Genomic DNA, 14,518 nt, shown 5'->3' on the forward strand with positions numbered 1-14,518 from the left:
GTTCAGCACTAAGCTTCAGGTCTTCTCGGCCACGGTCATTCCCTCCCTTCTCTATGCTTGCGAAACGTGGACCCCCCTAATGGAACATCTTCGCCGGTTAGAAACATTAGGCTAGCCTGCCTACGATCCATCTTGGGTTTAACCAGGCTGGATTGTGTGAGGCGCTCACAAATCCTTGAAAGACCTGGACAAGGTCCCATCGGTGAGCTCCTCCGGCAGGCAAGGCTGCGTTGGCTGGGTCATGTAGCCCGCATGCCCAGCCACCGCATGCCGAAACAGCTTTTGTTCGGCCGGATCGAGGGGGTTAAACGGGTGCGGCACGGGCTAGAGAAGAGATGGAGTGATGTGGTTACAGGAGGACGTGGAACTGAGTGGACTTGCCGATGACTGGTACCAGCGGTGTCAAGATCGGCCTCTGTGGAGGAGGCTCATGAAGGACGCTACTGGGCAGTTGGAGGCAGTCGCCCTCCAACAACAACGGAGGGCGGAGGAGCGACGCTCACAACAACGAGCGGAGCACCGGGTGGCTAAAGCACAGCAGGTTGGCACAGTAGGGGGCACAGGTGGTGCATCAGCCAGTCATCTCAGTCGACCCGTGGCACCTGAGTCAGCCCTGTGACCTCCTGCCAGCGGGCGTTCGACACTTCACGTGGCCTCAAGGTGCACATGGCCTGGCACAAGCGTCGTGGTGACGTTACCGCCACTTAGTGGCGAATGGCGGTTGTTGTTGTTGTTGTGTGGCTGTGTGTGTGTGTGGCTGTGTGTGTGTGGCAAAACAACCCCCTACCTCCTCGCGGTGCCGGACGGGCAACCCTGTTGTGGGGAGAGGGCCAATTCCGATTGGCCCCTCCCCTCATGGCGTCTGTGACCACCACAGTGGCTAAACGGGGGCTCTGGACGGGTGCGAGGGGCTGGTAACGCTTCCACCTTCATAAAATTACCATGAAACCACGATTTAAATATGTAACTAATAAACTTGTGCCGGAGGCCCCGGGGGGGAAAGGCGTCTATGACGTCTCCTGGCCAAACCCCAATTGGCGGAGCCAGCAGATTGAATCTCTACCCTCGGGGCTCCTCCAGAAACAACGAAAAGCCACTTTGTGTGGCCACATGGAATGTTCGAACGCTCACTGCGGAGGAGAGGCTGTCTCTCCTCTGTCGGGAGCTGGACCGGTACCACCTGGATCTCTGTGGCATTCAGGAGGTCCGGTGGACTGGTTCTGGCTCCTGCCACCATGAGGGGTGGACAGTCCTCTACTCGGGGCAGCAGACTGCCAAACAACAGGGTGTGGCTCTTCCTTTGAACAAAAGAATGAAGGGTGCGTGGAAGCGTGGCGGTGAGGTGTGGGAAGCTGTAAGCCCCAGGCTACTTTGGGCTCGCCTTCCCATCAACCGGAGGCGAGGAGTGGTGGTCGTGGTTATTTATGCCCCCACCGAAGACGAACATCCGTGGAGGGATGCAGGCAAAGCCGATGAGTCAGATGCCTTCTATGACCTCCTGTCACATGTACTGGCTAAAGTGGCCCCTCGGGATAGTCATCTTGTTGGGTGACTTCATTGCTCAAGTTGGTCAAGATGCTAGCACCTGGTCTGGAGTGATTGGAGGGCATGGGCCAGATCAGCTCAATAACAACGGTAGGAGGCTGCTAGATTTTTGTGTAGCCCATGGGCTTGTAATTACCAACACGCTGTTCCGGCATTGGCGCATCCACACAACATCATGGATGCATGCCGGGTCCAAGCAAGAACATCTGCTGGACTACATACAGTGAGGGGAAAAGTATTTGATCCCCTGCTGATTTTGTACGTTTGCCCACTGACAAAGAAATGATCAGTCTATAATTTTAATGGTCGGTTTATAAGAACAGTGAGAGACAGAATAACAACAACAAAATCCAGAAAAACTCATGTAAAAAATGTTATAAATTTATTTGCATTTTAATGAAGGAAATAAGTATTTGACCCTCTCTCAATCAGAAAGATTTCTGGCTCCCAGGTGTCTTTTATACAGCTTGTTTTCTGTATAAAAGACACCTGTCCACAAAAGCATTCAATCAATCAGATTCCAAACTCTCCACCATGGCCAAGACCAAAGAGCTCTCCAAGGATGTCCGGGACAAGATTGTAGACCTACACAAGGCTGGAATGGGCTACAAGACCATTGCCAAGCAGCTTGGTGAGAAGGTAACAACAGTTGGTGCGATTATTCGCAAATGGAAGAAACACAAAAGAACTGTCACTCTCCTTCGGCCTGGGGCTCCATGCAATATCTCACCTCGTGGAGTTGCAATGATCATGAGAACGGTGAGGAATCAGCCCAGAACTACACGGGAGGATCTTGTCAATGATCTCAAGGCAGCTGGGACCATAGTCACCAAGAAAACAATTGGTAACACACTACGCCGTGAAGGGCTGAAATCCTGCAGCGCCTGCAAGGTCCCCCTGCTCAAGAAAGCACATATACATGCCCGTCTGAAGTTTGCCAATGAACATCTGAATTATTCAGAGGACAACTGGGTGAAAGTGTTGTGGTCAGATGAGACCAAAATGGAGCTCTTGGGCATCAACTCAACTCGCCGTGTTTGGAGGAGGAGGAATGCTGCCTATGACTCCAAGAACACCATCCCCACCGTCAAACGTGGAGGTGGAAGCATTATGCTTTGTGGGTGTTTTTCTGCTAAGGGGACAGGACAACTTCACCGCATCAAAGGGACGATGGACGGGGCCATGTACCGTCAAATCTTGCGTGAGAACCTCCTTCCCTCAGCCAGGGCATTGAAAATGGGTCGTGGATGGTTATTCCAGCATGACAATGACCCAAAACACACGGCCAAGGCAACAAATGAGTGGCTCAAGAAGAAGCACATTAAGGTCCTGGAGTGGCCTAGCCAGTCTCCAGACCTTAATCCCACAGAAAATCTATGGAGGGAGCTGAAGGTTCGAGTTGCCAAACGTCAACCTCGAAACCTTAATGACTTGGAGAAGATCTGCAAAGAGGAGTGGGACAAAATCCCTCCTGAGATGTGTGCAAACCTGGTGGCCAACTACAAGAAACGTCTGACCTCTGTGATTGCCAACAAGGGTTTTGCCACCAAGTACTAAGTCATGTTTTGCAGAGGGGTCAAATACTTATTTACCTCATTAAAATGCAAATTAATTTATAACATTTTTGACATGCGTTTTTCCGGATTTTTTTGTTGTTATTCTGTCTCTCACTGTTCAAATAAACCTAACATTAAAATTATAGACTGATCATTTCTTTGTCAGTGGGCAAACGTACAAAATCAGCAGGGGATCAAATACTTTTTCCCTCACTGTAGTGACGGACCAGCGGATGCGAGCCCATGTCCTTGACACCAGGACCTACCGTGGAGCTGATCTGCCCTCTCACCATCCTTCCACTCCGGTGGTGGGTGTACACCCAGGACCCCATTCCAACCTAAAGTGGCCTGGTCTCAGTTATCTGATGAAAGTTGCAAGTGAGAATTTAATCATCGCGTGCAGCTGGGGTTGGCATCGTCCCCCACTCCTCCTGATGTCGAGGTTAAATGGGCGAGGTTTAGGACTGTGACTCATGCAGCTGCAATGGCTGCTTTGGGTACGCGGTCCAGACCTCCCCAGAGACCCTGGTTGACAGAGGATGTGTTTAGGATGGTTGAGAAAAAGCGACAGGCCCACTGTCATCGGCTACAGAATCCCACGTCAGAGAATGAGGAGGCTTAGCGCAGCCTTCGCTCGGAGGTTCGGAGAGCCGTGAGGCGCTGCAAGGATGGGTGGTGGTCGCGGGTTGCTGAGGAGATGGAGTCTGCCTCAGTGGCCCGCGATCAGAAATCTCTATTTATCTCCATCAAAAAAGTAACCAGCAGCGCCACACCTATTACCATCATTAGGGGAAAAAACGGTGATCCAATCTCCGACCCCCAGGAACAGGTTTGCAGATTTGCTGAGCATTTCTGTGAGGTCCTGGAGGAGAGGAAATCCTTCAGCCAGGAAAACATCGTGGCACAAAGTGGGAATGACCCTCCTGAGGCTGAAGTGCCTCAAATATTGGAAGAAGTCACCCCCTGTGAGTGGCTGGCTGAGGTGCCATCTGTTAAGGAAGTACTGAAGGCGATCCGGAGTCTGAGACCAGGAAAGGCGCCGGGCAGAGACGATCTCCCAAGCGAAATGCTGATGGAGGGTGGCGTTTGTGCACAGACTGCCCTATATGACATCATAACAGTCTGGACCACTGGACGGGTTCCGCAGGATTGCAAGGATTTCCTGGTGGTCCCCCTCTTTGAGAAGGGGGACCGCACAGACTGTAACAACTACAGGGGCATCTCACTCCTCAGTGTGCCGAGAAAGGTCCTGGCAAGGATTATTCAACATCGCCTTGCCAGGCACGCTGAGGAGAGGCTTGCGGAGCCCCAATGCGGTTTCAGAAAAGGGCGGTCCTGCACAGATGCCATATTTTCTGTCCGTCTGCTACAGCAGAGGTGTAGGAATTCTAACAAGACCTACAGTACATCTCTGCTTTATGGACCTGGTCAAGGCCTATGATACCATCAGTAGGCCTGGGCTCTGGGTTGTTCTTCGTGCTATTTGGAGGCCCTGACCCTCTGCTCACGATCATTAAGGACCTTCATGATGGTGAGCGGGCCCGGGTAAAACTACGTGGCCGGGAGTCAGAGCCATTCCCTGTACACCTTGGGGTGCGACAGGGATGTCCTCTGGGTCCCACATTATTTAACATCTATTTTGACCACATCGTTCATGAAGCTTTCAATAGCTGTACCGGGGGGAATCTCCATTTGGTACAGATATAATGGGAGGCTGATCGATGCCTGGGTGCAGTCAAGGTATGGCTCCCTATTGCTCAACCACGTTATGTATGTCGATGATTTGGTAATAGCTACTCATTCAGAGGAGGAGTTGGAGACGCTGCTGCTGAGACTGGAGCGTGCCACTAAGAGATGGGTCCTTACCATCAGCCCCACCAAAACTAAGTACCTGTCTGGGTATTTTGTACCATCGGACACTCCATCCCCACAACTCCCAATCGGTAATGGGGCAGTTGTGGAGAGAGTGGAGAGTTTCCCATACCTGGGCAGTGTGCTTATGACCGGCTCCAGTTTAACAGCAGAGGTCTCACTCCGAATCAGTCGAGCGGCAATATATTTTCATCGGTTGCGTAACGCTGTGTGGAAGCTACCTGGTCTGTCGCTCCGCACTAAGCTTCAGGTCTTCTCGGCCACGGTCATTCCCTCCCTTCTCGACGCTTGCGAAACGTGGACCCCCTAATGGAACATCTTCGCCGGTTAGAAACATTTAGACTAGCCTGCCTACGATCCATCCTGGGTTTAACCAGGCTGGATTGTGTGAGGAGCTCACAAATCTTTGAAAGATCTGGGCAAGGTCCCATCGGTGAGTTCCTCCGGCAGGCAAGGCTGCATTGGCTGGGCCATGTAGCCCGCATGCCCAGCCACCGCATGCCGAAACAGCTTTTGTTCGGCCGGATCGAGGGGGCTAAACGGGCGCGGCACGGGCTAGAGGAGAGATGGAGTGATGTGGTACAGGAGGACGTGGAGCTGAGTGGACTTGCCGATGACTGGTACGAGCGGTGTCAAGATCGGCCTCTGTGGAGGAGGCTCGTGAAGGACGCTACTGGGCAGTTGGAGGCAGTCGCCCTCCAACAACAACGGAGGGCGGAGGAGCGACGCTCACAGCAACGAGCGGAGCACCGGGTGGCTAAAGCACAGCAGGTTGGCACAGTAGGGGGCACAGGTGGTGCATCAGCCAGTCATCTTAGTCAATCGACCCGTGGCACCTGGGTCTGCCCCGTGACCTCCTGTCAGCGGGCGTTTGACACTTCACATGGCCTCAAGGTGCACATGGTCGGGCACAAGCGTCGTGGTGACGTCACCGCCACTTAGTGGCGAATGGCGGTTGTTGTTGTGTGTCTGTGTGTGTGTGGCTGTGTGTGTGTGTGGCTGTGTGTGTGGGGAGCGGTGGTGTAGCGGTTAGCGCTACGCTGCGCTATGATCCTGGCGACCCTTGTTCGATTCTCGCTCACGGACAACACCAGTGACGATTATCTGAACCGGTCATGGGCCCTCCCCTTAGTTCGACTCAGCCTCAAATGAGTACCTGGTGCGATGTTTAAACATCGCCACTGGGGAGACAAAGGCGGCCGGGCGTGGTGTTGGCCACCCACCCCCTCGTGTGCCGTGCCGGCCTTTATCGGTGCTCGCTAACAGCACTTGCCCGGCACGGCACACGAGGCCAGCACCACGCCCGGCCGCCTTTGTCTCCCCAGTGGCTATGTTTACACACCACACTTGGTACTCGTTTGAGGCTGAGTCGACCCAGGCGCGGCACAGTACCCAGCCGAGATGTTCGTAAATGATGTCGGACGCGAGTGGGAGTCACGTACCGAAGATTTAAAAAACGACACACTCAGTCGCACGTATACAACTAAGTGGCACCGACGTCACCACGGCGCCTGTGCCAGGCTAGGTGCATCTCGAGGCCATCACGTGAAGTGTCGACGGACGCGCTGACAGGTTACATGACAAACCCAGGTGCTGTGGGTCGATTGAGATGTGTGACAGATGCACCACCTCTAGTCCCCACTGTGACCAACTCGCTGCCTTTTAGCCGCCCGGCGCACCGCTCGTTGTTGTGAGCGTCGCTCATCTACCCTCCGTTGTTGTTGGAGGGTAACTGCCTCCCACACGTGCGCACAAACGAATACAAAGATCCCCCGGATAGCCTTAACAGACTGTTGGGGCAAGTGCTGTTATCGAGCACCTAATGAAGGCCGGCACGGCACACGAGGGGGTGGGTGGCCAGCACCACACGCGGGTTGGTGACGTGGGGGATGGAGGTTTGCGTATCACTCGCCGCCGACATCGGCCGTGGAATCGAACTCGGGGCAGCCCGGGTTGATGATAGTGCGGCGCACTGTTAACCACCACGCCACCATAACCTCGTTGACGGCGGGGAGATACAAAGACGGCCGGGTGGGGGGTGCGTAACGGTGCTCTGTTCCGTCCGATTGTTGGCGGAGAGGGACGTGGGTCGAGCGGAGGACGCTGAGCGCACGGGCCCCGCGCTCCGCGTGGAGAATGTTGAGCACGTGACGCGTTTGCGCGTCACAAAGCGAATCCGCCATGGGTCGCAGCGAAAACAACGTCACCGTTAACCCGTTTAGCGCTCGAACCATTGAGAGGCGTGTTGTGTACGTTGAGTTTCTTGTTGTGTACGTTGAGCTTCGTGTTGTGTACGTTGAGTTTCTTGTTGTGTACGTTGAGTTTCTTGTTGTGTACGTTGAGTTTCGTGTTGTGTACGTTGAGTTTCGTGTTGTGTGCGTTGAGTTTCTTGTTGTGTACGTTGAGTTTCTTGTTGTGTACGTTGAGTTTCGTGTTGTGTACGTTGAGTTTCGTGTTGTGTACGTTGAGTTTCTTGTTGTGTACGTTGAGTTTCGTGTTGTGTACGTTGAGTTTCTTGTTGTGTACGTTGAGCTTCGTGTTATGTACGTTGAGTTTCGTGTTGTGTACGTTGAGTTTCTTGTTGTGTACGTTGAGTTTCGTGTTGTGTACGTTGAGTTTCGTGTTGTGTGCGTTGAGTTTCTTGTTGTGTACGTTGAGTTTCCTGTTGTGTACGTTGAGTTTCGTGTTGTGTACGTTGAGTTTCTTGTTGTGTACGTTGAGTTTCTTGTTGTGTACGTTGAGTTTCTTGTTGTGTACGTTGAGTTTCGTGTTGTGTACTTTGAGTTTCTTGTTGTGTACGTTGAGTTTCTTGTTGTGTACGTTGAGTTTCTTGTTGTGTACGTTGAGTTTCTTGTTGTGTACGTTGAGTTTCGTGTTGTGTACGTTGAGTTTCGTGTTGTGTACGTTGAGTTTCGTGTTGTGTACGTTGAGTTTCGTGTTGTGTACGTTAAGTTTCTTGTTGTGTACGTTGAGTTTCGTGTTGTGTACGTTGAGTTTCTTGTTGTGTACGTTGAGTTTCTTATTGTGTACGTTGAGTTTCGTGTTGTGTACGTTAAGTTTCTTGTTGTGTACGTTGAGTTTCGTGTTGTGTACGTTGAGTTTCTTATTGTGTACGTTGAGTTTCGTGTTGTGTGCGTTGATTTTCTTGTTGTGTACGTTGAGTTTCGTGTTGTGTACGTTGAGTTTCCTGTTGTGTACGTTGAGTTTCGTGTTGTGTACGTTGAGTTTCTTGTTGTGTACGTTGAGTTTCGTGTTGTGTACGTTGAGTTTCTTATTGTGTACGTTGAGTTTCGTGTTGTGTGCGTTGATTTTCTTGTTGTGTACGTTGAGTTTCGTGTTGTGTACGTTGAGTTTCGTGTTGTTTACGTTGAGTTTTGTGTTGTGTACGTTGAGTTTCTTGTTGTGTACGTTGAGCTTCGTGTTGTGTACGTTGAGTTTCGTGTTGTGTACGTTGAGCTTCGTGTTGTGTACGTTGAGTTTCGTGTTGTGTACGTTGAGTTTCTTGTTGTGTACGTTGAGTTTCTTGTTGTGTACGTTGAGTTTCTTGTTGTGTACGTTGAGTTTCGTGTTGTGTACGTTGAGTTTCCTGTTGTGTACGTTGAGTTTCTTATTGTGTACGTTGAGTTTCGTGTTGTGTACGTTGAGTTTCGTGTTGTGTACGTTGAGTTTCTTGTTGTGTACGTTGAGTTTCTTATTGTGTACGTTGAGTTTCGTGTTGTGTACGTTGAGTTTCTTGTTGTGTGCGTTGAGTTTCATGTTGTGTACGTTGAGTTTCTTGTTGTGTGCGTTGAGTTTCTTGTTGTGTACGTTGAGTTTCTTATTGTGTACGTTGAGTTTCTTATTGTGTACGTTGAGTTTCTTGTTGTGTACGTTGAGTTTCGTGTTGTGTACGTTGAGTTTCGTGTTGTGTACGTTGAGTTTCTTGTTGTGTACGTTGAGTTTCTTGTTGTGTACGTTGAGCTTCGTGTTGTGTACGTTGAGTTTCGTGTTGTGTACGTTGAGTTTCTTGTTGTGTACGTTGAGTTTCGTGTTGTATGCGTTGAGTTTCTTGTTGTGTACGTTGAGTTTCTTGTTGTGTACGTTGAGTTTCTTGTTGTGTACGTTGAGTTTCGTGTTGTGTACGTTGAGTTTCTTGTTGTGTACGTTGAGTTTCGTGTTGTGTACGTTGAACTTACTTCGTGTTGTGTACGTTGAGTTTCTTGTTGTGTACGTTGAGTTTCGTGTTGTGTACGTTGAGTTTCTTATTGTGTACGTTGAGTTTCGTGTTGTGTGCGTTGATTTTCTTGTTGTGTACGTGAGTTTCGTGTTGTGTACGTTGAGTTTCGTGTTGTTTACGTTGAGTTTTGTGTTGTGTACGTTGAGTTTCTTGTTGTGTACGTTGAGCTTACTTCGTGTTGTGTACGTTGAGTTTCTTGTTGTGTACGTTGAGTTTCGTGTTGTGTACGTTGAGTTTCTTATTGTGTACGTTGAGTTTCGTGTTGTATGCGTTGAGTTTCTTGTTGTGTACGTTGAGTTTCTTGTTGTGTACGTTGAGTTTCTTGTTGTGTACGTTGAGTTTCGTGTTGTGTACGTTGAGTTTCTTGTTGTGTACGTTGAGTTTCGTGTTGTGTACGTTGAACTTACTTCGTGTTGTGTACGTTGAGTTTCTTGTTGTGTACGTTGAGTTTCGTGTTGTGTACGTTGAGTTTCTTATTGTGTACGTTGAGTTTCGTGTTGTGTGCGTTGATTTTCTTGTTGTGTACGTGAGTTTCGTGTTGTGTACGTTGAGTTTCGTGTTGTTTACGTTGAGTTTTGTGTTGTGTACGTTGAGTTTCTTGTTGTGTACGTTGAGCTTACTTCGTGTTGTGTACGTTGAGTTTCTTGTTGTGTACGTTGAGTTTCGTGTTGTGTACGTTGAGTTTCTTATTGTGTACGTTGAGTTTCGTGTTGTGTGCGTTGATTTTCTTGTTGTGTACGTTGAGTTTCGTGTTGTGTACGTTGAGTTTCGTGTTGTTTACGTTGAGTTTTGTGTTGTGTACGTTGAGTTTCTTGTTGTGTACGTTGAGCTTCGTGTTGTGTACGTTGAGTTTCGTGTTGTGTACGTTGAGCTTCGTGTTGTGTACGTTGAGTTTCGTGTTGTGTACGTTGAGTTTCTTGTTGTGTACGTTGAGTTTCTTGTTGTGTACGTTGAGTTTCGTGTTGTGTACGTTGAGTTTCTTGTTGTGTACGTTGAGTTTCCTGTTGTGTACGTTGAGTTTCTTATTGTGTACGTTGAGTTTCGTGTTGTGTACGTTGAGTTTCGTGTTGTGTACGTTGAGTTTCTTGTTGTGTACGTTGAGTTTCTTATTGTGTACGTTGAGTTTCGTGTTGTGTACGATGAGTTTCTTGTTGTGTGCGTTGAGTTTCATGTTGTGTACGTTGAGTTTCTTGTTGTGTGCGTTGAGTTTCTTGTTGTGTACGTTGAGTTTCTTATTGTGTACGTTGAGTTTCTTATTGTGTACGTTGAGTTTCTTGTTGTGTACGTTGAGTTTCGTGTTGTGTACGTTGAGTTTCGTGTTGTGTACGTTGAGTTTCTTGTTGTGTACGTTGAGTTTCTTGTTGTGTACGTTGAGCTTCGTGTTGTGTACGTTGAGTTTCGTGTTGTGTACGTTGAGTTTCTTGTTGTGTACGTTGAGTTTCATGTTGTGTGCGTTGAGTTTCTTGTTGTGTACGTTGAGTTTCTTGTTGTGTACGTTGAGTTTCTTGTTGTGTACGTTGAGTTTCGTGTTGTGTACGTTGAACTTACTTCGTGTTGTGTACGTTGAGTTTCTTGTTATGTACGTTGAGTTTCGTGTTGTGTGCGTTGAGTTTCTTGTTGTGTACGTTGAGTTTCTTGTTGTGTACGTTGAGTTTCTTGTTGTGTACGTTGAGTTTCGTGTTGTGTACGTTGAACTTACTTCGTGTTGTGTACGTTGAGTTTCTTGTTGTGTACGTTGAGTTTCGTGTTGTGTGCGTTGAGTTTCTTGTTGTGTACGTCAAACTTCTTGTTGTGTACGTTGAATTTCTTTCGCAAGTGTATGTAGCCAAACGTGATCATCCGAGGTGCATGCACTGCTTGAGGAAGCCATACTTCACCACGCCAGTCAGCGCGGGTGGGGTGAACGTGAGTCGAGCGGAGGAAAAGACAAAATTGGTTGGACAGGAGACACGAGGAAGACGACGGTGAATGTGGAGTTGGAATAACTGGTTCAGAAAACCACGATTTTGGTCAGGAACTGCACTCATTAGTTATGAACACGGCCTTGCATCAGAAACACACAGTGCTCAACTTACCAAACTGCTCACCAACATCGGCACTAAACTCGCCACACAGATCACCAATACCAGAGTTAAACTCACCACACAGCTCACCAATACCAGAACCAAACTCACCACAGAACTCACCAACACCGGCACTAAACTCGCCACACAGATTACTAATACCAGAATTAAACTTACCACACAGCTCACCAACACCGGAACTAAACTCACCACACAGCTCACCAACACCGGAACTAAACTCACCACACAGCTCACCAACGCCGTCACTAAACTCACCACACAGCTCACCAACACCTGAACTAAACTCACCACACAGCTCACCAACACCGGCACTAAACTCACCACACAGCTCACCAACGCCAGCACTAAACTCACCACACAGCTCACCAATACCAGAAATAAACTCACCACACAGCTCACCAACACCGGAGCTAAACTCACCACACAGCTCACGCACACCAGTACTAAACTCACCACACAGCTCACCAACACCGGCACTAAACTCACTACAGAGCTCACCAACACAGATAGTAAACTCACCACACAGCTCACCAATACCGGAACTAAACTCACCACACAACTCACCAACACAGATAGTAAACTCACCACACAGCTCACCAACACCGGAACTAAACTCACCACACAGCTCACCAACACTAAACTCACCACACAGCTCACCAACACCGGTACTAAACTCACCACACAGCTCACCAATACTGGAACCAAACTCACCGCAGCTCTCCAACACCGAAACTAAACTCACCACACAGCTCACCAACACTAAACTTACCACACAGCTCACCAACGCCGTCACTAAACTCACCACACAGCTCACCAAAACTAAGCTCACCACACAGCTCACCAACACCGGTACTAAACTCACCACAGCTCACATACACCGGTACTAAACTCACCACACAGCTCACCAAAACTAAACTCACCACACAGCTCACCAACACTAAACTCACCACAGCTCACCAACACTAAACTCACCACACAGCTCACCAACACCAGCACTAAACTCACCACACAGCTCACCAACACCGGCACTAAACTCACCACACAGCTCACCAACACGAAACTCACCAAACAGCTCACCAACACCGGCACTAAACTCACCACACAACTCACCAACACAGATAGTAAACTCACCACACAGCTCACCAACAGCGGAGCTAAACTCACCACACAGCTCACCAACACAGATAGTAAACTCACCACACAGCTCACCAACAGCGGAGCTAAACTCACCACAGCTCATCAACACTAAACTCACCACACAGCTAACCACCGGAACTAAACTCACCACACAGCTCACCAACACTAAACTCACCACACAGCTCACCAACACCGGTACTAAACTCACCACACAGCTCACCAATACCGGAACTAAACTCACCACAGCTCACCAACACCGAAACTAAACTCACCACACAGCTCACCAACGCCGTCACTAAACTCACCGCACAGCTCACCAAAACTAAACTCACCACACAGCTCACCAACACCGGTACTAAACTCACCACACAGCTCACCAAACTAAACTCACCACACAGCTCACCAACACCGGTACTAAACTCACCACACAGCTCACCAAAACTAAACTCACCACACAGCTCACCAACGCCGGCCCTAAACTCACCACACAACTCACCAACACCGGTACTAAACTCACCACACAGCTCACCAACACCGGCACTAAACTCACCACACAGCTCACCAACACCGGCACTAAACTCACCACACAGCTCACCAACACCGGCACTAAACTCACCACACAGCTCACCAACACCGGCACTAAACTCACCACACAGCTCACCAACACCGGAACTAAACTCACCACACAGCTCACCAAAACTAAACTCACCACACAGCTCACCAACACCGGTACTAAACTCACCACACAGCTCACCAACACCGGAACTAAACTCACCACACAGCTCACCAACACAGATAGTAAACTCACCACACAGCTCACCAATATGGAACTAACTTACCACACAGCTCACCAATACCGGAACTAAACTCACCAGACAGCTCACCAACACTAAACTCACCACACAGCTCACCAACACCGGCACTAAACTCACCACACAGCTCACCAACACTAAACTCACCACACAGCTCACCAACACTGAAATCACCACACAGCTCACCAATACCGGAACTAAACTCACCACACAGCTCACCAACACCGGCACTAAACTCACCACACAACTCACCAACACCGGTACTAAACTCACCGCACAGCTCACCAACACTGGCACTAAACTCACCATACAGCTCACCAATACCGGAACTAAACTCACCACACAACTCACCAACACCGTCACTAAACTCACCACACAGCTCACCAACACAGATAGTAAACTCACCACACAGCTCACCAACACCGGAACTAAACTCACCACACAGCTCACCAAAACTAAACTCACCACACAGCTCACCAACACCAGCACTAAACCCACCACACAGCTCACCAACACTGAACTCACCACACAGCTCACCAACATCGGAACTAAACTCACCACACAGCTCACCAACACCGACACTAAACTCACCACACAGCTCACCAACACTAAACTCACCACACAGCTCACCAACACCGGCACTAAACTCACCATACAGCTCACCAAAACTAAACTCACCACACAGCTCACCAACACTAAAGCCACCACAGAGCTCACCAGCACAACAAGTGTTCAGTTAACAGTGTGGGAAAGCTCACGCGTCAGCTGCTGGGAGCAGAGCGCGTTGGTAATTGTTGCTAATTCTACAAACCATATTGAGGAATCGGGTTCTACCCTTTCTGCCAATAAGAGATGCCTTTTGTAAGGAATCCTGTCTGCAGTGGCGAACATGATGAACACAAAACACATGCTCTGATAATTCACTATGTAGCACGGTTCTTGTTCCTGGGTAGTAAGTGTTATTTTATAATTGCTTATGGCTCAAAAGTATAGGAAATGGCAATTATTCCCCACACACTTCGCTTTTGTGACCAGCACTTGAAGGAATGACAACAAATGTACACGACGTTTTCTCAGTGAAAATAGGTAAATTTCCAAATATCACTGTCCTGGTCACAAAAGCCACGTTTGTGGGGAATAATAGCCATTTTCTGTACTTATAAGGCATCAGCAATTATAAAATAACACTTACTAGCCAGGAACATTTTTTTGTTACACAGTGATATAATGATGATGATACAGTATGTGCATTGTCCTTGAAACTGATTGATTCACGCTAGATCTTAACACCGGCCT

The sequence above is a fragment of the Petromyzon marinus genome, chromosome 18 (genome assembly GCF_048934315.1).
Source record: "Petromyzon marinus isolate PM22_M1 ecotype Great Lakes invasive population chromosome 18, UKy_Petmar_22M1.pri1.0, whole genome shotgun sequence".
NCBI classification, from domain to species: Eukaryota; Metazoa; Chordata; class Hyperoartia; order Petromyzontiformes; family Petromyzontidae; genus Petromyzon; species Petromyzon marinus.